The sequence below is a fragment of the Desmodus rotundus genome, chromosome 5 (assembly GCF_022682495.2).
Source record: "Desmodus rotundus isolate HL8 chromosome 5, HLdesRot8A.1, whole genome shotgun sequence".
NCBI lineage: Eukaryota > Metazoa > Chordata > Mammalia > Chiroptera > Phyllostomidae > Desmodus > Desmodus rotundus.
In genome coordinates, this window is record NC_071391.1 from 39,208,963 (window position 1) to 39,236,559 (window position 27,597).

At 47.0% G+C, this 27,597-nt stretch overlaps 1 long non-coding RNA gene and 1 pseudogene across 1 annotated transcript in view; both read left to right on the forward strand.

Moving 5' to 3' along the window:
• Positions 1-27,597, forward strand: part of LOC128780860 (uncharacterized) — a 66,862-nt gene that overhangs the window by 30,367 nt on the left and 8,898 nt on the right. The window contains exon 4 of the long non-coding RNA XR_011651194.1: positions 1,008-1,127. This is a non-coding gene — a long non-coding RNA (uncharacterized lncRNA). The remainder of the gene's footprint in view (positions 1-1,007; positions 1,128-27,597) is intronic.
• On the forward strand, positions 1,964-9,432 carry LOC112303215 (26S proteasome non-ATPase regulatory subunit 8 pseudogene; annotated as a pseudogene).

Below are 27,597 nucleotides of genomic sequence, written 5' to 3' on the forward strand. Positions count from 1 at the left end.
AAAGGGATGTTATCTTATTTCTTTAAGATTTTATTTATTCGTTTAGTTTTAGAGGAGAAGTGAGGCAGAAAGAAAGGGAGAGAAACATTGATGCATGAGAGAAACATTGATCGGTTGCCTCTCATACGCCACCACTGGGGACCTGGCCCACAACCCAAGCATGTGCCTTGACCAGGAATCGAACTGGTGACCCTTCAGTTTGTGGGACGACACCCAACCCACTGGGCCACACAAGTCAGGGCTAAAGGTACATTATCTTAGAAGCAAAATGACAATAGACAAACTTACTTAAGGTAAAGATTGACCTTTGTCAAGGAAGCTACAGGCCTAGAATGTGACTACTGGTCACGACCCACTTTTAGGAATTTTTATGTTCGTGTCACCCTATGTGGAGTGTGAGTTTGGAAGGTTTAGCATGCAGCCCCTTTTTGGTCCACAAACAGAAGGAGGCATCCCAGTTAGGTGGTGTGCATTCTGGAGCCAGGCTGCCTGGGCTCCATTCTTCGATCTACCACTTACTAATTATGTTACATAAGGTACCATACCTAACCTCTGTAAGCTTCAGTTTCCCCACCTGTAAAGTGGGGAGTAAGTAGTACCAATTTGCTAGGTTTATGGTCAAGATGAAATGAGACAGCTCATGTAAAAACAGTGCAGTGCCTAGCATCCAGTAAGTGTATAATAGATGTTACCTAATATTAATTAAAGAGCTGGGAAATAATGGGACAGGAAATAAAACCATACAGTGATTATTATTGCTGTTAGTGATATCACTTCTGCATGCCTGATTGGAAAGGTGCTTGTCTGGGAGCTCTCAGCAGTGGCAGGGAAGTGCATAGTCAGATGAGGTGCTAATGGGCCTATTTATGGGAGATGAACAGGCAGCTGATAATGGTATTAGCTCTCACAAGTGTTTGGTCCAGGTCTGAGAATGTTCCCCTGAGGACTTAGAGAAGAGAGGCTTAATTGGAGCGTAATGTAAATCTCAATCATAATCCTGCCCACAGGAGAGTGGAGCTGCCTGCATCGTGGAAGGAAGTTTGGACTACGCTTTGACTGCCTCTGATATTCCAAACCACATGGCTCTGCAAGGCCCAAGAAGGGGGACTGGAGAGAAACCAGTAAATGTGAGTATATCAGTATAACTCTGAGCAGGCTGGCTATGGGCTCTTGTTGCTGCTGTAGCTAAGAGGTAATGTTGCAAGAGGATCAGAGAGATTAAGTTCTCACCTGAGCTATGTGAATCCAGTGTTTGAATTCAGGTCTTCATCTTAGAGGTAACAGAGCACAGTTGTTAAAAGCACAGGTTCTGGAGTTAGACTGAGTTCAACCCCCAGCCCTTCCCCTGAATTAACTCTGCAAATCTAGACCAGTCACTAACTATCCCAAACCTAAGAGTCTTCATCCATAAGCTGATTTTGCATTATTGTCTTGGCTGTCTTCTATTTACCCCTTCATAGCTATTCTCTACCCTTCTCTGCATACCTGTTGTTCTCTGGCTTCCAGTTGTATCCAAGAAATGGGCAGATAGGAGGAGAGTAAAATCTTGGTATTTATTTCTCTCGATCCCACACTACTGGGTTGCTTAGGATGGTTTGTGACCCTCTCCCAAAGACCACAGCTACTTTTCAGGCAGCCTTCTCCGTACAGCTTTCTCCACAGATTCCAGAAATCACTACTTCTTTCCTCTTCAGGCCTCAGATGGCAACAGCTCCCCATTGTCATTAGCACCAAGACATTGTAACATACCTTATTTCTTTCTCTAAACTCTTCCCACTTAATCCCCTTATTTAATGCTCTTCAATTGCCCACTTTTGAGTGTGTGCCAGGACCCTGATACAACTTCATGCTTGTAATAGATATCCCTTGGGTGGCCAAACAGCTTCCAGTGATTCCCTTCTTTCTGAGAACAGCTCTTATACAAAAGTAAGGATCCTCTGTTGCCATATCTGTGCAGTTGGGCATGATCCTGCAACCTGATTGGCCCAGGGATGGATACCTGACCCAAGGTGGGCCAATCAGATTCCCCTGAATGGAATGTGATATTTGGAACAGAATGATAACTGGGACCAGGAGCCACTATGACTGTACCTGGTTTATTCCCAAATTCACCCTCTACACTTATAAAATTAGGTAAGAATGACTTCTTGACTTCTGGTCAAGATGGTAGCATAGGTAAACACAGTACTCACCTCCTTCCATAACCACATAAAAATTTTAACTAACCTACAGAACAGCCATCATGCAGAACTGCCTGAAATCTGGCTGAATGGAAGTCTTACAGCTAGGGAATTAAAGAAGAAGCCACACTGAGACTTGTAGGAGGGGCAGAGATGTGGAATGGGGTCGTCCCACAGCCACATGTGGTGGATAAAAATTGGGAGGGATATCTCAGTGGCAAAGGTCTCTCCTGAGGAGCAATGGATCCCAGTCCCACACCAGGCTCCCATGGCCAGGGTTCCAGTGCCAGGAAGAGAAATCCCCATAATTTCTGGCTGTAAAAACCAGTGGAGATTGTAGCTGAGAGAAGTAGAGGGCTTATAGAGTCCCAGGCAGTTCCTCTTAAACAACCCATGTATGGACTTACTCCGACTTACTCTCTCTTAGCTCTAGTGCTGGGGCAGCAGCTAGAAAGGAACTGAGGACACAAAGAGAGAAACTGAATTGTCTGGCATCCAGGAGAGAGCTGAAGGGGCAGCTTTTTCCCAGACAGAAGTGTTGGCAGAGACTATTGTTTCTTTTGATGAGCCCTCTCCCCACAAAGCTGGCAGGTGGGCACCATATCTGAGTCTACTCAACATGGCTAATACTATTGTCCCATTCTGGTGATTCCCTGAGGCCCTGCCCCACCCAGCTTTCAGGCTCCTCCAAGCTATTTCCAGTGGCTTTACCATATGAACAGCCTGCCTTGGCTCATGCTTCAGACTTCCCTAAAAACCTCTCAAATAAGCAGCATCTGGACTCAACAAACCCCGTACCTCTTACTATGTGGCCCCAGGCCTGGTACTATCAGTAACCAAACTTGACTTGCAGCTTGGCCTCACCTGGGCACATCTAAGCCCAACACAAGGAGCAGCCACCTACAGATCACACTGTAGCTCATGCTGGGTAGCCCCCAGCAGAACACAGGCAGCAACTGACCTTGGCCTGCACCTCCCAGGCAGTACTAGAGAGAGCACACCCAGTGGACAGCTTCAGACCACACTGAAGCACCATCACCCCAACCACCTCTACAAACAACACAGTCAAGGGGTGGACTCAGCAGGCACTAGAGCCCAGATGAAGTAAGTCCTGCTCTGTGGGGTGGGTCCTGCACAGCTGATCCTCCAAGGTGGTCAGTGGTCACAGCCAGTCCTTGCAGCTGATCAGCCTGTGGGTAAATCCCTCCAACTGACATGCCAACAGCAATCAAGGCTCGGTACAAGAGGAGGGTGTGCACAGCCCACACAGGAGAACACACCTGGAGGGCCCAGCTCAGGTGAATGGGGAGGTTGTGCTACGGGACCCTACAGACCACTACCACATTAGACCACTCTACCAAGGCCGGGAGATGTAGAAACTCTACCTAATACATACAAACAAACATAGGGAGGCTGCCAAAACAAGGAGACGAAGAAACATGGCCCAAATGAAAAAAAAGAACAAAATTCCAGAAAAGGAACTAAACAAAATGACAACAAGCAAGCTACTAGATCATAGGTGGCAAACACAAGGCCCATGGGCTGAATCCAGCCCTCCACCTTGTTTTATCCAGCCCAGCACCTTGTTTCTACCTGGTGGCAATGCTGAGCTCCTTGCCCCTAGTTAAGGAGTAGTTACATTTATATAGTCCCAAAATTACATTCTTCCCTTTGAAGACAACCACAAGGCTGATATGGCTCCTGGTGAAGATGAGTTTGACACCCCCGTACTAGATGCAGAGTTCAAAACACTGGTTATAAAGATGCTCAAGGAACTTAGTGAGAACTTCTTTAGCATAAAAAAAAATACCAGTCAGAAATGAATGATACACTAACTGAAATGAAGAATAATTTACAGGGAATCAACAGTAGATGAAGCTGAGAATCAAATCAGTAATTTGGAATATAAGGAAGCAAAAACACCAAATCAGAACACCAAAAAGAAAAAGAATCCCCCCCTGCAAAAAGTAAGACAGTGTAAAGAGCTTCTGGGACCACTTCAAGTATGCCAACATTCTTATCATGGGGGTGATGAAAAAAAGAAGAGAGAACAAGTAATTGAAAATCTATTTGAAAAAATAATGACAGAAACCTTCTCTAACTTGGAGAAGGAAAAAGACATACAAGTCCAGGAAGCACAGAGTCCCAAACAAGATGAACCCAAAGAGGCCCACACCAAGACACATCATAATTAAAATGCCAAAGGTCAAAGCAATAGAGAGAATCTTAAAAGCAGCAAGAGAAGAACAATTATCTAAAAGGGAGCTCCCATAAGACTGTCAACTGAGTTTTCAACAGAAACTTTGTAGGCCAGGAAGGATTGGCAAGAAATATTCAAAGTGATGAAAAGCAAGGACCTACAACCAAGATTACTCTCCCTAGCAAAGCTATCATTTAGAATTGAAGGACAGATGAAGAGTTTGTCAGACAAGAAAAAGGGAAAGAAGTCCAATACCACCAAACCAGTATGACGTGAAAAGTTAAAGGGTCTTTATTACAAAGAAGAAGAAAATAAAAAATATGAACAATAAAATGGTGACAAATACATATCTATCAACAATTGAATCTAAAAAACAAAATAAATGAACAAACACAGAACAGAAACAGACTCATAGATACAGAGAACATTTTGATGGTTACCTAATGGGAGGGGGGTCGCGGACTGGGCAAAAATGGTGAAGGGATTAAGTACAAATTGGTTGTTACAGAATAGCCATGGGGACGTAAAGTAGAGCATAGTGAATACAATCAATAATATTCTAATGACTGTGTACAGTGTCAGATGAGTGAGAGATTTATCAGGATGACCACTTAGTAAGTTGTGGAATGTCTAATCACTGGAGTGTACAACTGAAACTAATAATTATAATTGAACTATAATTTAAAATTTTTAAATAATAATGTGTTCTTATCTTTCCAAATTTTGATTGTTTGACTCTTCATGCTATCCCATGAGACACCCTATTATCCTTTCAATACATTCTTTCTTACTTAGCTAGCCATAGTTGGTTTCTGCTGCTTACAGTCTAAATAACCTCAGTAAACACAGCACCTCACAGAATTTTTATGAAATAACATATGTAGCATGTTTAGCATGTCTATGGGGTTATAGTTAGCTCTCAATAACTTGTAGCATTTATTATCTGTAAAAGTGGAGCTAATAAAGGAATGAGAAGACAAGCCACAGGCTGGGAGAAAATATTTGCAAAAGACGTATCTCATAAAAGACTTATCCAAAATATGTGAAGAATTCTTAAAACTCAACAGTAAGAAAATGATCCTGATTTAAATAAAAGACTTTAACAGACACTTCACTGAAGAAGATATGCAGCTCTCCAATGAGTATGTAAAAAGATATTCAATATCATACAAGTATGTCTTCAGGGAATTGCAAATTAAAACAATGAAATACCACTATGCATCTATTGGAATTGCCACAATCCAGAACAGACAACACTAAGTGTTTTTGAGGCTGTAGAGCAAGGGTTACTCCCATTCATTGCTGTGAAATGCAAAATGGTACAGCCACTTTGGAAGACAGTATGTTTCTTACAAAACATACTCTTACCATAAAATCCAGCAATCATATTTCTTAGTATTTTCGCACATGAGTTGAAAACTTATGTCCACACAAAAGTCTGCACATGCGTGTTTACAGTAGGTTTGTTTATAATTTCAAAAACTTGGAAGCAGCCAAGATGTCCTTCAGTCAGTAAGACAATAAACAAACTGTGGGTGCATCTAGATAGTGGAATATTATTTGGTGTTAAAAAGAAATGAACCACCAAGCCATCAAATGACATGGAGGGAACCCATGCACGTTACCTTTTTTTAGTGCATATTACTGAGGGAAAGAAGCCCATCTGGAAAAGGCAAAACTATAAAGACAGTAAAAGGATTAGTGATTGCCAGGGCTTGAGGAGAGAGGGGGATGAATAGTCAGAGCAGAGAAGATTTAGGGCAATTAGTTGATTCTGTATGGCACTACAATGGTGGATCCATGTCACTATACGTCATCAAAACCCACAGACAACACCAGGAATGAACGCTGAGGTAAACTGAACTGTGGTGATTACGATGTGTCGGTGTAGGTTCGTCGATTATAACAACTATATCCCTGTGGCGCAGGGTGTTGATAATGGGGGAGATGTGGGAGGGCAAGAGGTATATGGGAACTTTCTGTACTTGCCACTGAGTTTTGCTGTGAACCTAAAACTGCTCTGAAAAATGAAGTTTACTAATTTTTTTAAGTGGAGAAAAAAAGCATATCTAGTAATTGCCTCACAGAGCTCATGAAAATTAAATGAGTCCATGTGGCCTCTACTAAACCCTGATGGGTTGGTTACCACAGGACTCAGGTCTGCAAAGTGAAGTGAAGGGTCTGAGCAAATCTCAACTGATTCTAACGTCCTACAACAGAGATAATGCCGACAAGAGCTGGGACTACAGTCTGGGAGTTAACGTATAATTTGGTCTGTTTGTGTTTCCTCATTTGGAAACTGACCTGCCCTCTTCTAGGGGAGTCTTGTAAGACTGTCGATCAAGTCATGGGGAAGAGGTGGGGCAAACGATCAGGCTGGCCAGACAGAGCGTTCCGTTCCCTGAACACAAGGAAACATAAGACGTTCATGCGAGGACCAATCGGAGTCCTCTGAGGAATTGTTTGAGTTACTAGGAGTCTCATCCTCTAAAGTCACCAGCTTAAGGATCCAGGAAAACCTGAAGTTTCTGAGATTCTTTCAACATGTGGAGAAAATGTGCTAGAAAAGAATCTGTCACAGAGAAAAGCCATCCCAGAGATAGAAAATAGAGAAACAGATTCCTGGCAAATTTGGGGGATTTCTTGGTTCAGTTTTTAGTTATGAGATCCAATATATTTTCTTTTTCTCTAGGCCAGTTTGAAATCGATACGTATTATTTGCAACAGAAATAATCCTACCAATTGTACTCCTCATGTAAGCCTTTCTTCTAAGAAGTTTAGGTACTTGCAGTTATTTCCTTTGTCTTCATAAAAGCGCTGAAAAATGTATGGGTGCTGAAATTTTTCTTTCTATTTTTCTGGTTAAAAAAAAACTAATACAGGGTCTGGCACTAATAACGCTGTTTTTATTACAAAATCATAAGAATTACAAAATGTAATTCTGTAACATAACAATATGTCAAGCACACTATATGACATTTTAGGTGAAATGCTCAAATTAAAACCATAAATTATCACACCCATATTATTACCCTACCTACACACTCAAGCGGGCGCTACTTCTGCCAGGCCCTGTATGTTAAGAAACTTACCCAGTTTACACAGCAAGTGAATGTGGGTGCCAGATGGAGGGCACCAGACCTGTCAAGGACACTTCATGATTTTCTGAGTCCCAGACACTTTTGCTTTCATGAGCTCCTTCTTGTATAAAATGATCTTTTAAATTGCATTTTGTAATACACTGGTATAAAGACTAATATAATCCTAACTGGGCTTGTTGTTATTTACTAATCATTTTTAACTTCTGTTTCTGTTCTGTTTCATAAGAAATTGAAACACTTTCATGGGTTGCCCACTTCCTCCGGACAAACGGTGGTAGGCGTCGCTGTCGTAAATTGGGCTGGTGGTTTGAGGCATCAAGGAAGACAGCAGGTGCAACCTCGAACAGGCTGTGGGATCCTTTAACTCAGGGCCTTCAGCGGCCTCTGGTGCACTCCTGCAAACCAGCATGCACGAGCAGCTCAAGGGAAGTGGAAATGTAAAAGCCCCAACCTTAGCAACTGTGGGAAAGAGCTGGGCCATCTCAAGCTGGTTCTGCTAGAGCTCAACTTCCTGCCAACTACAGGGACCAAAATGACCAAACAGCAGCTCATGCTGGCCCATGACATACTGGAGATTTGGGCCCAGTGGAGTATCCAATGCAAGGACGTGCCCCCTTTGAGGGCTATATGGCCCAGCTCAAATGCTACTACTTCAATGACAAGGGGCAGCTCCCTGAGTCAGTGTACATGCACCAGCTCTTGGGCCTTAACCTCCACACTGTTGCATGTTGAGTTGGAGAAGCTGCCTACCAGGGACATCCAGAACAATATATGCATCAAGTATCCTGTGCCCCTTGAGCAATACCTAATGGAGGGCAGCAAAATAAGGTGTTTCTGGCCAAAGGCAACATCTCTGCTGAGAGCTGTACCTTCTTCATTGACATCCTGCTTAAACTATCAGAGGTGAGATTGCTGGATGCATGGAGAAGCCCTATACGAAAATCCTCTTCACCGAGACTACCCAGTTTCTCTTCTTCAACACACTCCAAAAGATGACAGACTATGCCAAGAAGTGAGGGTGGGTCCTGGGCCTCAGCAACTACCACAGCTTTGCAAGTCAGCAGCAGAAGCCAGAAGATACCACCCCCTCCACAGAGCTGGCCAAACATGTCATCAAGCATGCCCAGAAGCTGGAGATGATCATCTGTGCCCAGCACGCTCTGGGGTGCGGCAGGGCTTGCATTATTGAAAGCAGTTGTAGTGCCGGGTTTCCTCCAATAAGGCTGAATGGACATTCTGTATCCTAAAAAAAAAAAAAAAATTTGTGTGTCCTTGGCCCTAATGAGTCTAATGGACAAGTTGACCCTGAGTCTTGTTTGCAAAAGAAAGTAGGAAGACGCATGGAAATGAGATGATATATGTGAATATACTAAAGTATTCTGCTGACCATAAGTCACTGCAACAAATGCAAGGACTATTAATTACTAGAAAGTTGCTCTCAAGAAGGTAAATGTACAGTCCCTGTATGTGGTCATAAAAAGGTTAAACATCAAAACCCTAAGTGGCTACAGAGTAGAATGCTTAATAGTAGGAAACCAGCCCTGGCTGGTGTGACTCAGTGGATAGAGCGCGGGCTGTGAACCAAAAGGTTGCCAGTTCCATTCCAGTCCGGCCACATGCCTGGGTTGTGGGCCAGGTCCCCAGTATGGGGTGAACAAGAGGCAGCCATGCACTGATGTTTCTCTCCCTCTCTCCTTCTCTTCTCCTCTCTCTAAAAATGAATAAATAAAATCTTTTTTAAAAAAGTAGGAGACCTGAGGATGGGGAATCAATGGCTTTGGCAGTAAGGGGCCTTTTACAAGTCAGCATCCACCCTTGTCAACCAGCCCCATGCTCCTGGCATGGCCCAACAGCAGGCACAGCCAAGGGGATGCCAGTCTTGGGCACAGCTGGAGGCAGGCAGAGATCATCAGATGTGTCTAGGTCCTGCTCTTCAACTGGACAAGGCTGGCAGAAGCCACCTAGAGCAATCTGGGCTGGGGTTGGGGGGTGGGAGGGAGCTTTGGAAGCAAGGGTGGAAAGAGAGTTTTTATGTAGGTGGCCACAGGCAAAGTGCAACCAGAAGTATGGACCAAATGTCAGATGCAAAATGTAAAGTGAATTCAAAGATGAAAAAATGACAGGTCAGGAACAGGAGGGATCAGGAGCAAGCCCAAGCATAATGTAGGGAGCTTTCAGAGAGGTTCTGGGCCGCAGCAATGAATCGGAGAGCATATGGGGCTTGTTTTAATGTCGCGCTGAGTCCGCGGACCAAAGGCAGTCTCTGGCACCTTAAGGAGGCCCTGCAGAGCCAGGTATGCTGGATGAAAATAGACCTCCTAAAAAACCTAGCCCCTAGAGATTTTCTCTTTTATAGTGAACTTTGAGCAAGTGCTACTGGGCAGATTGAGGATTGTCCACTCTTGATAGTAAACCCCATTTCAAGGAAGTAAATAATTTCATTGCAGACAATTTGCTACATAGACACCTTGAGACACAGAACAGGATTAAGAAATAAAACTAGACAAAGACAACAAAAGAAGAGGATGCTGACAAAGCCAAGGCAGAGATGCTTTCCTCGGCCACATCTGGCTGTAGTTGTCTCTGTCCCCTAGGGAAGAGGGGTTAGCAGCAATGACTGAACAACACGTCTTCTCTGTGGTTACTTGTGTTTATACATTTGCTGAAATCCACTCATACGGTTCTCATCTCCTAGTGTCAGCTTAGTCATTCTAGACGAACCCTCGCATTGTTATTGTAGAGTTCCAAGAGAAAACCCTTCTCTAGATATGGTGAAAAGAAACACCTTTTATTATAGAATAACACTGTTGCCAGGTGGATGCCCACAGGCAGTCACTGCTTAGATGCTGGTGCCCAGATTGAGTTAACCACTCTCCCCACCCACATCCTTAGAAGCCACAGAACCAGCCAAAATGTTAGAGAATGAGGCCTGAACAAGCCTCAGTACTATGTGGGTGTGTCACATATTATATAAGCGCACGGGTTAATTAAGAAGCAAGGTCTGGACTAAGAACTCGGTCAAACAAGAAGGGGCCCAAGAAACAACAAGTACTCATCATATCACTGAGAATGTACGGCAGAAACTTGCCAACCAGCTGTGCTGGTAAGACAAAAAGAACGTGTTGCTGGGAGATGCCCAGTCTCTGCAACACAACTGAGCGTTTTCCTCACACTGCCTCTTCCCTGAGTCGCTAAAGGAGTGGCGATCCCAGCCCCAGGGCTGCAGGCGTGGTGAAAGGGAGGCGGAAGGCCTCTGCAGAAGCCTCCGTGGTTGGGGCGGGAGAGGGGTGCGAGGATGGCGTGTGCTCTCCACAGGCAGAGCCCGACCTGGGCGGTGGGCAGTGGGCAGTGGAGGCAGACGCAGAGGTTCCCCACTCCCCTGGTTCTGTAAAATCCTGTAGGAGCACTGCGACCCCTCTGGAGCCTCAGGTCTCATAAAGGAAATGTGCCCGGCTCCTGGCTTCCCTCTTTGCCTTCCTCGAAATTCAAATTTTACCTCTCCCTCTGTTTTTATATAAATATGTTTGTTGCTATTTTTATTTTTGTTACTTCCCCAAAACCAAAATCTTCATCGACCACAGAGAGGCACAAAGGAAAGGAAACGGCGAGAGATGGTCATTTCCCAGGCTACAGCCCAAACCCCTGCAGAGAATTTGGGTCCTAACAACTGCTCTGAGCAGCAGGCCACAGATTTCAGTTTTGACTTGGAGGCCAAATGGGCTTCTTTTAACCATCCTCTGTGAAAAGAGCCACCAAGGAACACCCTGTGCACTGCACCCCTGCCCCTCCTGCACAAAGGAGGGTTGGGAAATAGTGTGTGTGCAAACAATACACCACCTCCTCCTTGGCCTGCCCCGCCACTCCTAGTCTCAGGTTGCACTTGATGGAGCTGATTGACCATGTGGAAAATTACCCAAAGGAAGCTGTGAAAGAAAGTTGCATGGAAAGTTATACAAGGTTACAATGGAAAACTGTGCTGCTGGGGGCAGCAACAGCGCAAAATCTCTGCAGAGCCATGCCGCTGAGCCAGCCCCCCACTCACCCTTACCCTTCAATTTCTGCTCGCTGACCCTTTATAAAATTGCCAGACTTTGTGTAATACTCCAGCCTACAGTGATGAAAGGAAGTAAGAGTTCAAGAGGCACATTTAGAGGTGCCTGTTCTGCCTGCATCCTCTTCTCTGAGAACTGTGCCTGCCCCTCCTAGCCCCCTCAGCCTAGTGGTTGTTCATGCACTGATTGCACAGATATTTAGTGAGCACGTAGTGTATTCTAAGCACTATGGTAGGTGAAGATACAAAATATGAACGAGACAGATAAGGGCCCTTCCTTACAGAATTTTTTAATTGGAAGAGTTCAGTGATATGCAAGTAAATAAATGAGAGAGATAATTTTGGATAATAATACTTGCTATGATTTTTTAAAAACACAAACAAAACAATGTTCTAGAGTTCTAGGTCAGTGATTTTCAACCTTTTTCATCTCATGGCACACATAAACTAATTAGTAAAATTCTGTGGCACAACAAAAAATATATTTTTTGCTGATCTGATAAAAAATAGGTATAATTTTGATTCATGCACACCAGATGGCTATTGTTGTGTTGGCTGTTGTCATTTTTAATTTGACAATCTAAGGGAAAAGAGGTCAGTACCCCTGACTAAATAGTCAGGTATTGCGTGTTTTTAAAATTCTCGCAGCGCACCAGTTGAAAATTGCTGTTCTGGAGAGTGATTTGGGGGAAGGGCTGCCTAGTCTAGATAAAATAGACTAGGAAAACCTCTCTGGAGAGGCCAGTATGAGCTTACACCTGAATGATGAGAAGTTGTGGCTGCGATGGACATTCTGGGCAGATGGAAAAGCAAGTGTAAAGGTCCTGGGGTAGAATTAGGAGAGCAACAGAAAAGCCTGTAAAACAAGGGAGGGTGTTGAAGGAGGCTGCAGAAGAGCAGAAGCCTTGACAGGAGCTTGCGTTCTGTTTTAAAGACATCAAGAAGTCACTGGAGAGTTAAACAAGGAAATGGCATAATCTGGCATTTTTTAAAGTACAAACTCTCTTGGGTGTTTTATGTTGCCGATATACAGCTAATTTATAAATTAAGGACTTGCATACAAGCGAAGTTAGGCTGTTATTGACTCCAGTCCATACCTAAGTCTGGTTTTGACTAAACTTTTAAGTAACATTTGATAATCATTGCATCTTGGCGCTCAGATTTCCTATGAGGTAAAAGAATCTGTTTTCTTTTCTATATAGAATGATAGTAGATTTATCTTAATCCAGAGGGTTTCTCCCAATGAGACACTTCGGAGAATTCCTTAATTCTCACTAGGAAAGCACATGCTGACCATACACTCCCATCACCAAGTTTTAAATGATCGAAGTGTTAAACGACATTTGGGATTAGGTCGGGGTCAGTGCACTTGCTCTGTGAAAGCCCAGGCGGTAGATGGTCTGGGCTCTGAGGCCAGGTGGTCCCGGTCACAGCGTCTCAACCCCGCCGCTGCAGTGCAGAAGCCCCCGTGGCCCACACAGGGATGGCTGCCAGCAGCCGCACTCAAGGGCTGCTTTACTTCTAAACACCAAATTTGAATTTTACATAACTTTTATGGGACATAAAGTATTACTCTTCTTTTGATTTTTTTTCAAGATGGAAACACCGTCTGGGCTTACGGTTAATATAAAAACAGGTGACAGCCCAGATTTAGCCAGCAAAGCCACAGATCACCGACTGCTGCTTTAGGTGAATTAGGCCTGATGGGCATTTTTAGTGTAGTTGTTTGCGGCCTCAGTGCGGAAGGTGGATCATGGGGGACAATGGTGGGAGCAGGGAAACCAATCCGGCGTAATTGTGATCCAAGCAAGACCTGACGGCGGCCTTGGAGGGAGGTCAGGATGGAGCTGGGATGGAGTGGACGCAGTAGTGCCCTGTGGGGGCACTGGCAGGGCCTGCTGACATAGCAAACGGGAGCAGAGAAGGAGAGGGCAGAGTGAAGCATGGTCTTGGGTTTGGTCTTGAGCAACTGAACACAGGGGTGTGCGATTTACTTAAATGGAGAACACTAGGAAAGAGCGATTTCAGGGGAAAAGCAAGGGTTCTGGTTTACCAGAGTTACATTTGAGACGCCCGTTAGGTACCCAAATGTAGATGTTAGTAAGCAGTTGGGATCCAGAGAAGGTATCTGGGCTGGACACAGCTATGAGGAGGCCTTGTTCTACGGGAGGTGTGTAAAGCCCCGGGACTAGATGAGATCAACTAGGGACCATGTATAGACAGAGAAGAGGATGGGGTAAGAGTCCACAGGACTTTCTAGAAGAGGAAAAATTAGCAAAAAAGATTGAAGGTAGCCAGCAGACAGAGGAATCCAAAGAACGTTTTATCATGAAGGCCAAAGAAGCACGTTTCAAGAAGGAAGAGGTCAGTGTGAGAAGTGCTGTTGGGAGACTGTGTTGTGAGGACAGTGGGGTGGCCATTCGAGTTGGCAATGTGAAAATAACGTGTGTCCTTGACTAGAACAGTTTCAAAGGACTGATGGAGACAAAAGAATGATGACTGGGACTTCAGTTAAGTGTGTAATTTGAACACACATGCACCTCCATTCCCTCTAAACACTCACTGAAGGAAAGTGATGAAATAAAAAAAGATGAGCCCCCAAGAACAAAAAGAGTGGCATGAAGGTGACAGAGGACAAAAGTAGCTAATATACTCCAGCAAGAGGTGAGAGGCTGGACAGTGATAACTAACTGAGCAAGGAGAGAAAGCTAAAACCAAAACATTGAGCTGGGGATGGGGGTGGGGGTTTGCCAACAAGAAGCAAACTGGTTCCAATCAATCCCAGAAAGGCTCATGATTTTGAGCCAAGGTGAGAAATGAGGCTGGAAACAGGTGGGTAGGGAGAAAGTCTTTCCAAGAAAGCACTGACTCCCCAGGGCCCCCCAACCCTGCACTGCCAGGAAGCTCTGCTGGTGGGAAATAAAGGCCAGGTCCAGCCCCGGGCTGTGAGATTGCCCAGGGTGTTCTTACAACGCACACCCTTACTGGAGCAGCTTGAGTGGTTCTGCCCTCAGCTTCCTGGCCAGATGTTCCCCTGCAAAGGCAGGGGGCATCCTGGAGAAGGCTGATTTTCCAGACTCTGTCTGAGACCCATCTACAGTCTTCCTGGGGAATTGTCATACAGAGGTGGCCAACTGAGCTGCGGGCTGCCCCTTCCTCAGAGACTCTAGAACGGTGAGGAAGAGCCTGCCCACAGGTCTGGAGGTCCTGGGAAGGCAAGCAGCGGTCTCAACTCACAGAAGGCCTGGTTGTTAGACAGTGTCTTCTGTAGTCACCACATTTCACAGGTAGGGATGGTGAAGCCTGGGGGAGTTAGGCCATTTAAAGTCACAGAGCTTTATTATTGCAAGAACCGCTGGGGATAAAATCCAGTCTTTTGACTTGCAGTCCCTCTGTCCACCGCCCCCATTTCCTCGCCTCGTGGTCAGAGACTACTTTGGCAGGAAGGGATTTGGTTATTTCCATGGCACTACTGAAACCGCAACACTGAAACATAAAACTTTAGACTCGCCGTTGTCATAGACAACATGTTAAAAGCAGTCCCTGTGCGGGTTCTAGTCCCACCCCCACCCCTTACTCTGCGGTGTCACTGACCCACCAGTCTGGACCTCATTTCCCTCGTTTGTCGAATGTGGAGGGAGAGTGGCAGCGTTAAGAGCGGAGGAAAGCATACAGCTCCGACGGCCCGCACGGGATAGGACAGCCTGAACATGCCTCTGACACTCTGGATGTGGCAGGGCTCCCCATCACTTATGCAAATTTTGTACCCTATTCCTATATATATATTTGTTTCAATACAAACGTAGGTGGGGGTGGTGTTCCCCACAAATAATTCACATCAAATTGATGCCCCAAGAAGATGGCCCATACAGGGTGGGGCGAAAGTAGCTTTACAGTTGTGAGTATGAGAGTTTATTCTTGTATTATTATTTATTACTTATTATATTATTTTTCCATATGAAAAACTGTAAACCACTTTCTCCCCCACCCTGTATTTTTATCCTAACTTTGCCTGTCCTTGACATGACATTGTATATCCCAATTTGAGAAGTGCAGGACAAGAATGCTGAGAGAATCGTCAGCTTTTAACATCCTTTAAAGCATTCTTTAAAACATCTCAAACTTCAACAAGCCCAATCTTCATTCTGCAAACATGGAAGCCAACATTCCTAAGCTATGCCTGGAACAGAAGTCAAGTCTTGATGCTATTGAACTCCTTCAACACGTGAACCGGGCCAGGATTCACAGGGGCTGTCCTGGTGTGTATACTGCTGCGTCAGAAGCTGCGGGACTAGAGAAGACAGGGGGTTAAGTAGGAGCTGGGCCCTGCATTCCTGAGGGCTGGTCTACACCCACCAGACACCTACAGTCTAGCCCAGGTGGCAGCCATTACCTCGGCTGTCACACCCAGGAGCCTCGTTTTGAGCCTCTCTAACATAGGCTTTCTCAAAGTGCTGCAGCTGGAGCTGAGGGGAGATAGGGGAAGGGTTGGGGACCATGCAGAGCCCCCCTAGACTGGAAGGCTAGAATGCATGCCTGGTAGGGCAGACAGCAGTCTCCTCTCCTGGAGGCTTTAGCGGAAGCCCATAGTATTTAACCCTTTCAGACACCCTCCCCGAATACTAACCGTACCCCACATAGTGGGTCCCCCTTGGGAGTTTTTAAACAGGGGGTTGTGTGTGTCTGTGTATGTGGGTGTGTTGAGAGGGTCTCATTCAGGGTTACCCTCCCAAGCCCTGGCGTCAAACCTTCCTGACTGCCCAAAGAGATGACCCGAATATCTCTCTCTACCTCCATGCCTTTGCAAATGCTGTCCCCTTTGCTTGGAGTTACCATCTTCCTGCCTCCTCACTCTCCATCTGCAGCAGTGCCATTTGCTCTGGAAAGGTGTCCTTGAGAGCCCCGCCTCCAGGCAGAGTTGGACAACCCCTCCTGAGCCCCTCCTCATCATTTTGTCTAGTTCCTAATTAAAGCATCTGTCACCTGACAAGTCATCATCTGCTTTCTCACCCATTTCTTCCTCCACGCTCTAGGCTTTGAGCTTCCTATCAGTGCCTGACAGAGTCTGATGCTAGAAGGAGTCCTTTCAGTGTCCTTTGTGGAATTGAACACAAATGTGTTAAGGAAGAAAGCAGCAGCAACAACTCGGGCCATTGCCACAGAGGGCCGAGCTGTTTGGTCCCGCCCACCAATTTTCTGAGGCCTCCCTGGGGCCTCACTCAATCCACAAAATACTGGGCCTCAGAGAAATCCCTTCCTGCCACCCAGAATTGCCCTTTCCCATAGCAGTTATCCTCTGGAGCCCTCAGCAGAGGAAACCTGAGAGTTGAAACTCCCTCTCATAAAGCCCCAGAGAGTAAGACCTCTCCCGGCCTCCATCATTAGAGCCAGGATGCTGAAGGAGCTCTCACACGCCTGTCCCTGGCTGCTGTGCAGGGTGCTTCTGGGAGAGGCAGGGCCCAGCAGGAAGCCCAAGGCCAAGGCTAGGCACCCCCCTGCACTCTGCTTCCTGCTGTCTCTGCCCCTACACCACTGTTCCTGCCAAAATCTCTTTCTGTAGCCCTGTCTCCACCCCTATCTGCCCTGTGGTGTTTGTTACAGGGCTCCCTCCTTGGTCCCCATCCCTCACCACTCCTGAATGTTGTGTTAGTAAAGGTGACAGTGCTCTGGGGTACTGTGACTAGCAGGCATCCTCGGTGGCTGAGGGCCCTTGAACATGGCAGCAGTTCCCAGCCAGACTGGGAAGATCCTGCTAATGAACTGTTGAGTCAGTTCTAGCCAACACACCTGATGGAGGCTGTCTCTGGGCCCCGCCCTGTTCTAGATCGCACACAGCCCCACCCCATCCAGCCCAGCCCCACCCTGACCCCCGAAGGGGAGGCCGACCTAAGAACCACAAGGACAATCTGTTGGCTACACAGAGATGCTACCTAGGGAAAGGGAAAGGCCAAGGGAGTGAGGGAAAAGAGCAGAGGAGAAATCAAGGTGGTCAGCCTTACTATGGCTACAGCACCCCAGAAGCAGGACTCTGAAGGCTGATGGGGAGGGAGGGGGGGTCACCAGGGATGTCAACCAGCTTCACTGTTCCTGCGTCAAATGCCATTTTTCTCTTACGCAGTTCACAAAGAGCTCCCCAAGTGACCAGGGTGGGAGTCCCAAGGGCTGTGCAACAGCACTGCCCTAAGGTACCAACTCCTGATTTCAGCAACCCCCCAAGAGCAAAACCAAAAGACTGTGCGGTGTGACAAGGAGGAGGAGGAGAAGGAATGAAGAAAGGAAGTTTTCGGGGGTGCAGAGTGAGAGTGAGATGTGGGGCGGAGGAGGGAGCACACAGGCAGCAAAAAGCCCAGTTGGCTGTACATCTGTTAAGGCAGTCTGAGCTATTCCAGCCCCTCCCACAGGGGGGCACTGCTCACCTGGCCTGCAAGCTCTGCAACCCGGGGAAAGACTGCCATCAACAACATAGGTCCAGTGTCAAATTAGCTCCCTGTAATGGTGCCTGAGGGGTTCCCACCAAGACTTATTCAGGGAGGCACCTCACACACACCTGTGTATAGACCTCAAAACACAGAATTTGATTACTCTTAACCTTTGTTTCCTAACACATTATGCCAATTTATGGCCCTCTTTTATTATTCTATGTATGTCATGCCAAATGGTTACTGAAAACTTATTTGAAAGTCAAATTCATGTGACTGAGTGTCAGATAATATATTTGTATATTAGGGATGAGGTTTGTATTCAGAAAGTGAAAATATATTTGCTCCTTCAGGGGCCGAGAGAACTGGGTTCCATGCAAAACAGAAAGGAACTAACATCCCAGCAAAGTGAAAGGTCATGACCTCTTTAACTGTGTCAAAACCCAGAAACCCAAGGGCCATCCCTTTCCAGAAGCCCTGCACCCTCAGGGTGCCCCACATTGCACACACTAATCTAGAACAGCAATTGGCAAGCTCTGTCAGGCCAGCCAAATCCAGTCCACCAACTGTTTTGTAAGGCCTATGAGCTGAAAATGTTTATTACATTTTTTTTAATGTTGGGGAAAAAACATGAAAATTACATTCATTCAAATTTCATTCTCCATAAAAAATTATTTGAACACAAACACATTCATCCACATCAGTATTGTCCATCGCTGGTTTTGCAGTGCGGAATTAAGTAGTTGTAACAGAGACCAGAAGACCCCAAAAGCCTAAAATATTTACTATCTAGCCCTTTGCAGGAAAGCGTGCCAGCACCTGCTCTGGACCAAAGTCCAGAGAAGGAATTTAACACTCACATGTCTGCCTCCTCTCTCTTCCCCTCTCCTGCTTCCTTCCACCATTGGCTGGACCCAAGAAGCAGGTGTTTATTTATTTCCTTTGCATACGATCTTCCCCTTTCTGATTTCAGCCTCATGAATAAGGCTTAGGGACAGGCATGGGTATCCTCCCTAAGGGAAGCCGGAGCTTTCTAGTGGGAGCGCCTGCAGCGGGCCACGGGTGTGCAGCGAAGTGGTTTGGTGATGGCCACGGCTCAGCCCTTGGGTGAATGGGCAGCTGGAGCACTTGGGCTGGCTACTCCTGGGGAGAGCCTCGCCTGCAGCTTCGTAAAGGACCGCACCCTCAAGCAGGTCCCCTCAGGCAGCAGGGACAATGATCATTCCCCCAAGCAGTAAGGGAGGCCTTGGCCAGCTGGACATGTCCTCCGGCAGCCAGCTGCAGAGTGGGCTGCTGCCCGCTGTGGACAAGGAGGAGTGTGTGGCGCAGGAGAGCAGGAGGAAGGCCCAGGTTGGCACAGAATCAGATGGCAGCCCTGAGTCTCTCTCTTCACGCATAAGTACAGAACCACATTATTTATCATATTATATTTATTATATTTCTTCTTTTTTTGAAATAGACTTTAATGAGGTATAATTTCTATACAACAAAATGTATCCGTGTTAAATGTATAATAGTGTGAGTTTTGGCAAATGCGTGGGTGGGTGATGTACCAGGGTAACCAGTGCCACGACCAAGATAGAAAACCTTGCCTTTACCCGCAGAAGTCCTTGCGTACCCTTTACAGCCCTCCCCCACTGCCCCCAGCTGCGGCCCAGACAACCGCTTTCCGCTTTCCACCACTACAGATTAGTTGAGGCTGTTACAGAATTTCAAAGAAATGAAATCAGCCCACAGCATGTACTTTTTTGTGTCTGACTTCTTCCACTCAGGATAATGTTTTTGAGACTCATTCACGTTACATTAGCAACCCTAAACTGATGCATTTCTTTCTTTTTGAGTGAAAGGAGGTGCTATGAATAGTCATATGAGGTCAGAAAGCATAAATCAAACCTCCCAGGACAAATCAAGACAAAATGTTTCCTCTTTGTATAGGGACTGTTTCTAGCTTTTGCAGCATGTGAGCTTTTTTGGTCACATCCAAGCTGGCTGCAGGGCGACTGCTCACAAAATACATGTGTGTTCTGCCAGTTAATGCTCCATCAGCATTTCAGCGCACTCAAATCAGAGAGATCTGTTGGTTCTAAATCCAATGCCCTATCGCAAGAAATTTCGACACCGCATTTGTCAATGGGAGAAAAGAAAAGGCTTATATTATTTAAATATAATTTCAACTGTTAAAATTATTTGAGTGGCTATAAAGTTGTTTTAAATTTTTTATCACCAATTTGTAGAAACAATATTTCCTGCCAATGAAGATCATCAAGAATTTGAATAAAACGTTTCGAATTTTGAACAGAAATTTCACATTGCCATTTCAGCCTGAAATTAGATATAAGAAGATATGTTAATGGAAACAAGATCATGTTTAACAATAGAATGTCGGAAATAATTTTATTTAGAATTTTACATAAATTCAATATTAACGTTTTCCTTTACTTTGTATCTTGCTGTAATTACATAACATTAATAAATGTCCCCAAGTCCCCTTCAGCTTACCCCCGTGTGCCATTCACACAGTCTCAGTTTCTGCGCCCGCAGTGATGGGGACAGATCAGGAGTGCAGTCCCGGACTGTGGACTGTGTGGGTCGACTGTGCGGGAGGCCTGGCTCACTGCAGTTTCGCCTGGTGTCTTCTAGAGAAGTCTCTCCTGCCCTCTAGTGATCATCTTTATAGTTAGGTCTCTGAAGGAAAACAGTGACACAGGTAGCAATTCAATACATCAGTTTTATATTTGCAAAAATATTATCCTTGTTACTCAGCCATCATGTCTGTCTTGAGTCCAGCAGGAGAAAGCCTTTTCAGGCATCCCCCTTCTGGTACTTGGGCCTGGGGAGGTCAAGGCTATGGCTTCTATTCTGTGATTCTAACAGCCCTCTCTGCCCTCACCTTAGTCACTACTACAGCCTGGGCAAAGTCTCCACCATCCCCAGCCAGAAGACCACCCTTGCCATCACCTAGAACCACCAGCCACCAAACCCCTTCCTCGTCCGCACCAGCAGCACCGACTGCAGCAGGGAGGGGAGAAGGAAGCACTCACCCTGTTCAGCAATCTCATACTAACAGGCAAGCTCCAGGCCCCAGGCACCCAAGGGATTTGGGGGTCCCCTTAGCACGCTGAGGGAAAAAGGGGCCAGTGCTACCAGAAACACTTCCTACACTACTGCCTGATAGAGACCCAGCCCTTATCCCCTAGCAGCAGCAGGTAAAAGTGTCCCCGAGAGAACACAAAATCATCGTCCATCCGCTGATAGGTGACGTACCAGTTTCAAGGTGTCAGTGCATAGGTACAGAAGTGAAAGTTATATGACAGTTGGAACATATAAAAGTTGGGGATCATTTATGCAGGCAGCAAAATATTTGCTGAGGAAAACAGTTCTTATCTAAAATGAGGATTGTAGACCATTTATCACTGAGATCATTTCAGTTCTGCTGTGAGCACAAATCCAGAAAACTGTAAATTCTTTACGGTATGTTCTAGTATTCACTTCTATCTCCTCTTTATCCTTGCCACCCACATCATTTGGGGACCTCTGAGGCCAGAGGCCCTGGCTCCCTGTCGAGCCCCCACTTTTCCAGGTCGAGACCCAGAAATCCATTTTGGAAAGAGCTGTCAGAAGGTTAAGTCATAACACGGGAATGGCGACTTCCTGACCGCTGTGATGAAGGACATCTGAGGGACACAGAATTTCTCTTCTGGCCTTTGTTTTTTTTGTTTCTTTTCTTTTTTTTTTTTTTTAGTTAACTTAAGAGAGAGGAGGAAAGGAGGGGGAGAGACGGAGAGACATCAGTTTGTTGCTCCACTTAGTTACGCATCATTGGTTGATTCTTGTACGGGCCCTGACCCACGATCAAACCCACGACCTTGGCATATCAGGTCGATGCTAACCGACTGAGCTACCCAGCCAGGGCTTAGCCTTTGTTTCTAAGTGAGGGCTTCAGAAGCACATGTCCCCTCCCCAAGTGTGTTTGCCAGGAGATTAAGTCTGAGTCTTGGTGTCTACATAACCCCCTTTTCTCTGGACTTACCTTGGCCTGCACAGGTTGACACTAACCAGCTCAACCTCTCCCTAGTGGCAGATACGTGCAGCACAACAAGGCAGGTGCAGTGGCACTCAGGTGTCTCGGCTCTGGGCATGCTTCACTTGGAGCCATAAGGCAGCTCTCCTAACCCCACCCCAGGCTGCCATCTCTGGAACCAGGGACACCACTAGACTGCACAGGGCAGCAGCCATCAGTAGATGAGATCTATTGAGTCATCACAGGACTGAGTGCCGATTATTTCTTGAGGAGTATTCCCCCATCACCCTGGTCTTTCTGAAGACAAATTTTATCATGGGCTCTATGTTGGGTAGCAGTTTTATGGTTGCAAGTGATTAAACATAAACACACAATTCTAGCTGTACTAAGAGAAAAAAAAAATGGCCCATGAAACTAGGAAGTCCCAGGGATGGCTAGCCTCAGGCAAAGCATCACGTGGGGCTCAAATGGTGGCATCACCCAGTGTAGCTCTGCCTCTGCTCTGCTCTCCTCTGTGTTCAATCTCAGATTTCACATCTGAGGGAGAAAGACTACCATCTAGTTATTCATCTTCCCAGGTACAAGTCCAGTGGGAAAAGGATAAGTCTCTTCCCCAAAGCTCCTGCTTCAGTCCTGGAGTTCCCTTGGGTAGACAGCTGCTGAGCCACGTGCTAACCCTGAACTAAGCACTGTAGTCAAGTGACAGAAAGGGACATGTGCTCAATATGTCCAGCCTGCACCCTCCCCTAAGGTCTGGCCACCAAGGCAGCAGCAAACAAACCACCCCACCCATAACCATTCCCAGGTCTCTCCCGGTTTTCATTTCTACAGAACTGCTTGTCCTCCCATCTTTCCTTCTCTTCCATGGGCTGTCCACCCAGAGACCTAAGCCCCTGAGCCTCTCCAGGTCGGCTGACTCTCCCTGGTTCTCATTATAACCTGCTCCTCCATGCCCCTCCCCTACCCCAAGTTTAGTCCTGAACTCAGGGACTGAGAGAGTTTCTTTCAAAACCCTTGGGTCTTTTAGCACCAGGATTCCCAGGAAATTCTGAGAAAACAGAGCTTCTCTGCACTAAGGTGCCCTGAGTGTGCCCCTGCCATCCTACCTGGCACAGAGCACCAGCTGCAGCTCCGGTGGTATGTGAAGGACTGGGGAGCCTGGGCAGAATAAAAGCAGTTCAAAAACAAAACTTCCCATCCTAACCCCTCCCAGACGGCTTAGCCTGGGAAGGGCCTTCAATGTCATGCTGAGGGGCTGAGACTTCATCCACCAGCCCCAGGAGATAGAGAGTAACCAAAAGGGCTGTTGGATGGTTGAATGGACAGATGAATAACCATCTGAGCCCAGAAATGGAAAGTGACTCGCCCTACATCACACAATAAACAAGCAGGAGCCTGAGTACCAGACTCCAGGCGTCCTTATGCCCTGGGGCCTGGGCTGCTTCCATCTCAGAGGGCTGTTTGGGAATCCTGAAGATTATCAGCCATGGTTTCACTTCTCAGGGGCTCTTGACCTGGAGCCTGAGCCCCAAGAAAAAGCAGGAACCTGGGCATTAGACACCTGAGACTGTCAGAGAGAACCAGCACCTGGGAAATTTCAGGAAGGCTGAAGCTGGCGCCTAAAGTTGAGGATGGAGAATTAAAGAGTCTGAGTTCTCTGAGAGCCAGGTAGAAGAGGGGCAGAGGGAACCAGCCCCAAGCTCAGCTACACTTTGCTCTGGGTAAGTGCAGCCAAACTCTGAGGACAGCCCAAGCCTGTCAAAGCCCAGTGCTCACCATCTCTTATGCATCTCTTAGGAGTGCAGCTTCTGAGGAAGCTGTGGGAAAGATGGGGGTGGGGAGATGTCACCTCTGGCCTCCAGAGGCCTTGGCATTGCTCCTGCTGAGCCTGGCCTTTTGCCCCAGGCACAGAGATCCTCCAAGGCTACTAATAGAGAGAGGGCAGGGACTGGGACTGAGGGCGGAGGAGAAGAGCCTCTGGCCCCTGGTTTAGGGGAGCCTGAAACGAACCTAGGGCAGGGGAAGTCAGGGCTTCAACAGTGAAGACACGTGCAGAATTGCCATGAGAGCTCACCATTGTATCCCCAGTGCTTGGAACACGTAACATGTGCTCAATAAATATTTGTCAACTAAATAATGGACTTTTGATAAGGGCTAGGAGGAACAATTTTCTATTCCATTTTGCTGCTACAATTCCCTCTCTACTGAACCCCCACCATGTAGTAAATAGTTTGGGCAGGAGTCAAGTCAACAGTGTTGACAGTGGTTGGTTGAGAACTTGCCGTTCCCAGAGTGGTGGTCCACCCCAAGTAGGACGTTTCGCCCCTAGCTCTGCCAAACATGCTTAATGGATGCAAAAGGTATGGGGCCAGAAATCAGGAAATTTAAGTCCTAGGGACAGCCCAGCCTCTGTCAGTATCAGAGAAAGAACACTTTCAGAACAGTTTTACATGTAATGTTCCCTTTATTATACCCATCTCATAGATGTGACAACTAAGGTTGTGGCTACCACTAGATCGCACAGTGGCGGAGTGGCAGCGTAAGCACACTGGAGGCTGGTCCAGTGCTGGGCATCTGCGGAATCCTTGAGCCCTTGCGTGTCTGGGGCAACCATCTGGTCTGGATCTTTCTATCACCTCTCCTTAGAACAGAGAACAGAAGAGCCAGGTTAGGAAGATTGAAAAGAAAGAAGAGGGAAAGCAAGGAGCAAAGGAGACACCCCGCCGCCCACCACAACCCCACCCCTTACCCTCAGGGGGTTCCTCGGAGCCCCAGTCCTTGACAGGGCTCCTTGGTAAACCCACAGTCAGGAGAGCCCCATTTCAGGGCATAGATACTCAACGCCCACAAGGGACTGTTGACCGGTGTGCCAGGCTCGAGAGACCCACAAGTGAGCGAGACACAACCTGTCCCCCAGAGGAGTCACAGTCCCGTGGTTGGGGGTGTAGGGAGTGGGAGAAGAGGATGGGCACGGTCACCTTTAACTCAGCCTGAAAAGTGCTGGAAGGAGGTGAGTCCAGGTGGCCAGGATGAGAGGTGACTGTCTTGCACTGGAGAGGTCAGGGAGGGGGTGAACCTGGGGCTGCCACTGCCAGGGTGTGTCTAAGCAGGGGTGTTCTTGCCCCGGGGAAGAGCATATACAGGGACAGAGCGACATGGTCACCATGAGAAACTGCCTGCCACTTCCACTGGATCTGGAATCCCCCTTTGAAAGCACAGCCTCCAGTCTTATCTCTTACCTCCCTGTTCTGCCTACCCTGTCCTTGACCTTCAGGTGACCTCCAGGCTCTTAATCTCTCAGTTCTCCCAGTGCTGGTCAGTCATACAGCCCCTGGCCTCCTTGACTTCAAGTCCCCTCTTCCCCAATCCTCAAACCTTTTGCCAGTGATGACTGAAAGTGGGTCACTGACAGGAGAAGCTTGGCCCCACCGCAGAATCATGCTCTCCCTCCACCAGGGAGCCTTCCTGCAGACCATCATTCAACCCAGGCATCCCCCCATTTCTCTGGCCAACAAGCCTCCCTTCTCTTCTCCCTTCAAGCCCCCAAAGCCTCTTTACCAACCTCAGTGTTTTCAGAATAGCCTCTTCATCTACTCTACTGAGGCAGTGGTCATTCAGCTGGCACTCCCTCAATATCTCCTCCTTCAAATCTGTACCTCTCTCATCTCCTATTCTCTCTCTCTGCATAGCCTTACCCATCTCCTGTCCGTGCTCCACCCAGCTTTCTGATGCCGGATAGATGGTAGATAAATAGAAGGTAGATATCAGTGTGTGTGTGTATCCTGTTGGTTCTGTTTCTCCGGAGAACCCCAACTAATAATGCACTCTTTCCCTCCACCTCATCCACAAGAGGGACGTAGCCCAGGCTTCCTTCTGGGGAAACGCAAGTAAGTGTGGGATGATTGTGGAAGTCCAGAGAGTGCCAAGGCTGTGTTCTCAGGCACCCAGGGCCCAGCGTGAGCGCCACCCTGCCTGCCTGTGCTGCCCCTTGCACCCTTCCAGAAATGACCTGGCTCATGGCCCAACGCTGAGGAGTCCCTTGCATTGATGAGACAAGATTATTAGAAAATGAGTTTAATGAAAAGGAAATGTTGATAAGTGTGACAAACACTCAGTCTGCAGATTATATTATCAACTTTAAAGAGTCACCAAAATTCTTATTCTCATCAGATTTGGTCATTCATTCAGTCACTCAACAAGTATTTATTGAATCCCTACATGTGCCAGACATTGTTTAAGGCTCTGGGAATGCAGTCGTGAACCAAACAGTTACATCCAAGAAGGGAAAGGCAGACAAGGAACAAACAGATAGTTATATAATATGTTGTGGAGGAAAAATAAGCATGGTAAGGGGACAGAGAGTGGAGAGTCGAATGAAGGAGGTGTCTAATTTATGTAGCTGCCCGGAGAAAGCCTTTTGGTTAAGGTAGCATTCAACCTGGGGCTGGGAGAAGTGAGGGAGTGAGCCAGACAGGTCTGTAAGAGAAGAGATTTCCAAGCACAGGGAGCACCATAATGCTAAGACCCTAAAGTGTGACATGTGGCATGTTCCAGCAACAGCAAGGAGGCCAGCGTGGCTGGAACAGGACGAATGAGGGAGAGTGTGGTAGGAGAAAGGCATGTGGGGTCTAGAGTCCGTGATAAGAACTCTGGATTTTACTCTGAGAAAGGTGAGAGGCCATCGGGCTGTTTATCTAGGGTTGGTGTGTTAACTCCACGAAACTCAGAAGAGGTGGAGAAAAAAGAGGGAAGGAGCGGCTTTATCATCCAGAGCTTTTGTGCTGGCCATGCTGAGCCGCCACATGCCCCCGAGAGACCCCTGTGGTTCCATTTTCAACAGTCATTGCCTTCCTCCCAATTACATTGTCTCATCCCCAAAGGAGGGACAGGTTTTAACTTTAGGGAGAAGTACCTGGAGATGGGAGAAGGGTGGTGAGGGAGGAGGACCATCAGGGGCCACGCTTCGACTTCCATCCCCAGAAGTTTATACTTGTGCTTTCAACATTGCCTGCTCTGATCTTTTTTCATTATACTCTGAACAACTGTTGGGTGCAGACGTCACCTTAAATGGGCCCACAGAGCCAGCTGCTCCCCTTCTCCTTACCTGCCAAGTGTCCACCTCCACCCTGTATCTCCTCCTGGATCACTGAGTATCCCAGCCTTGCAGCTTGAAGAAGCACCCTCTGGGGTCAGTGCGTGTACAAGCTTCTCTGTTCCTTCTTCACAAACTTTCTGTTCCCACCACCACCATTTGACATTCGTGGCCAACGTGATCACCCCCTACCCACTACATCATTCCATTGTGAGAGGGAGAGTCAGGAGATAAAGCCATGAGAAAGGATGAGCAGAGAGGAAGAGAGGGAGAAAGGTCTCAAAGAAATGAGGAGCAGAAGCAGGGGGGAGGAGTTACGGATCTCCATCCCTGAAGACGCAGCTCAGGAACCTCTGCCTGTGGGGAGCAAAGAGAGGACTCTACTTCCCCAAACGTATCTTCTAAAGTCAAGAAGATGGCAGCAGAAACCTCCAGTGGAGGGTCCCTGGGGTCAAGTAACAGTTTTCTAACCCAGATAGCTTGGCCAGAGGGAGAGACCAGAGCCCCAGGCAGGAAACATTCCTCCTGGAAGC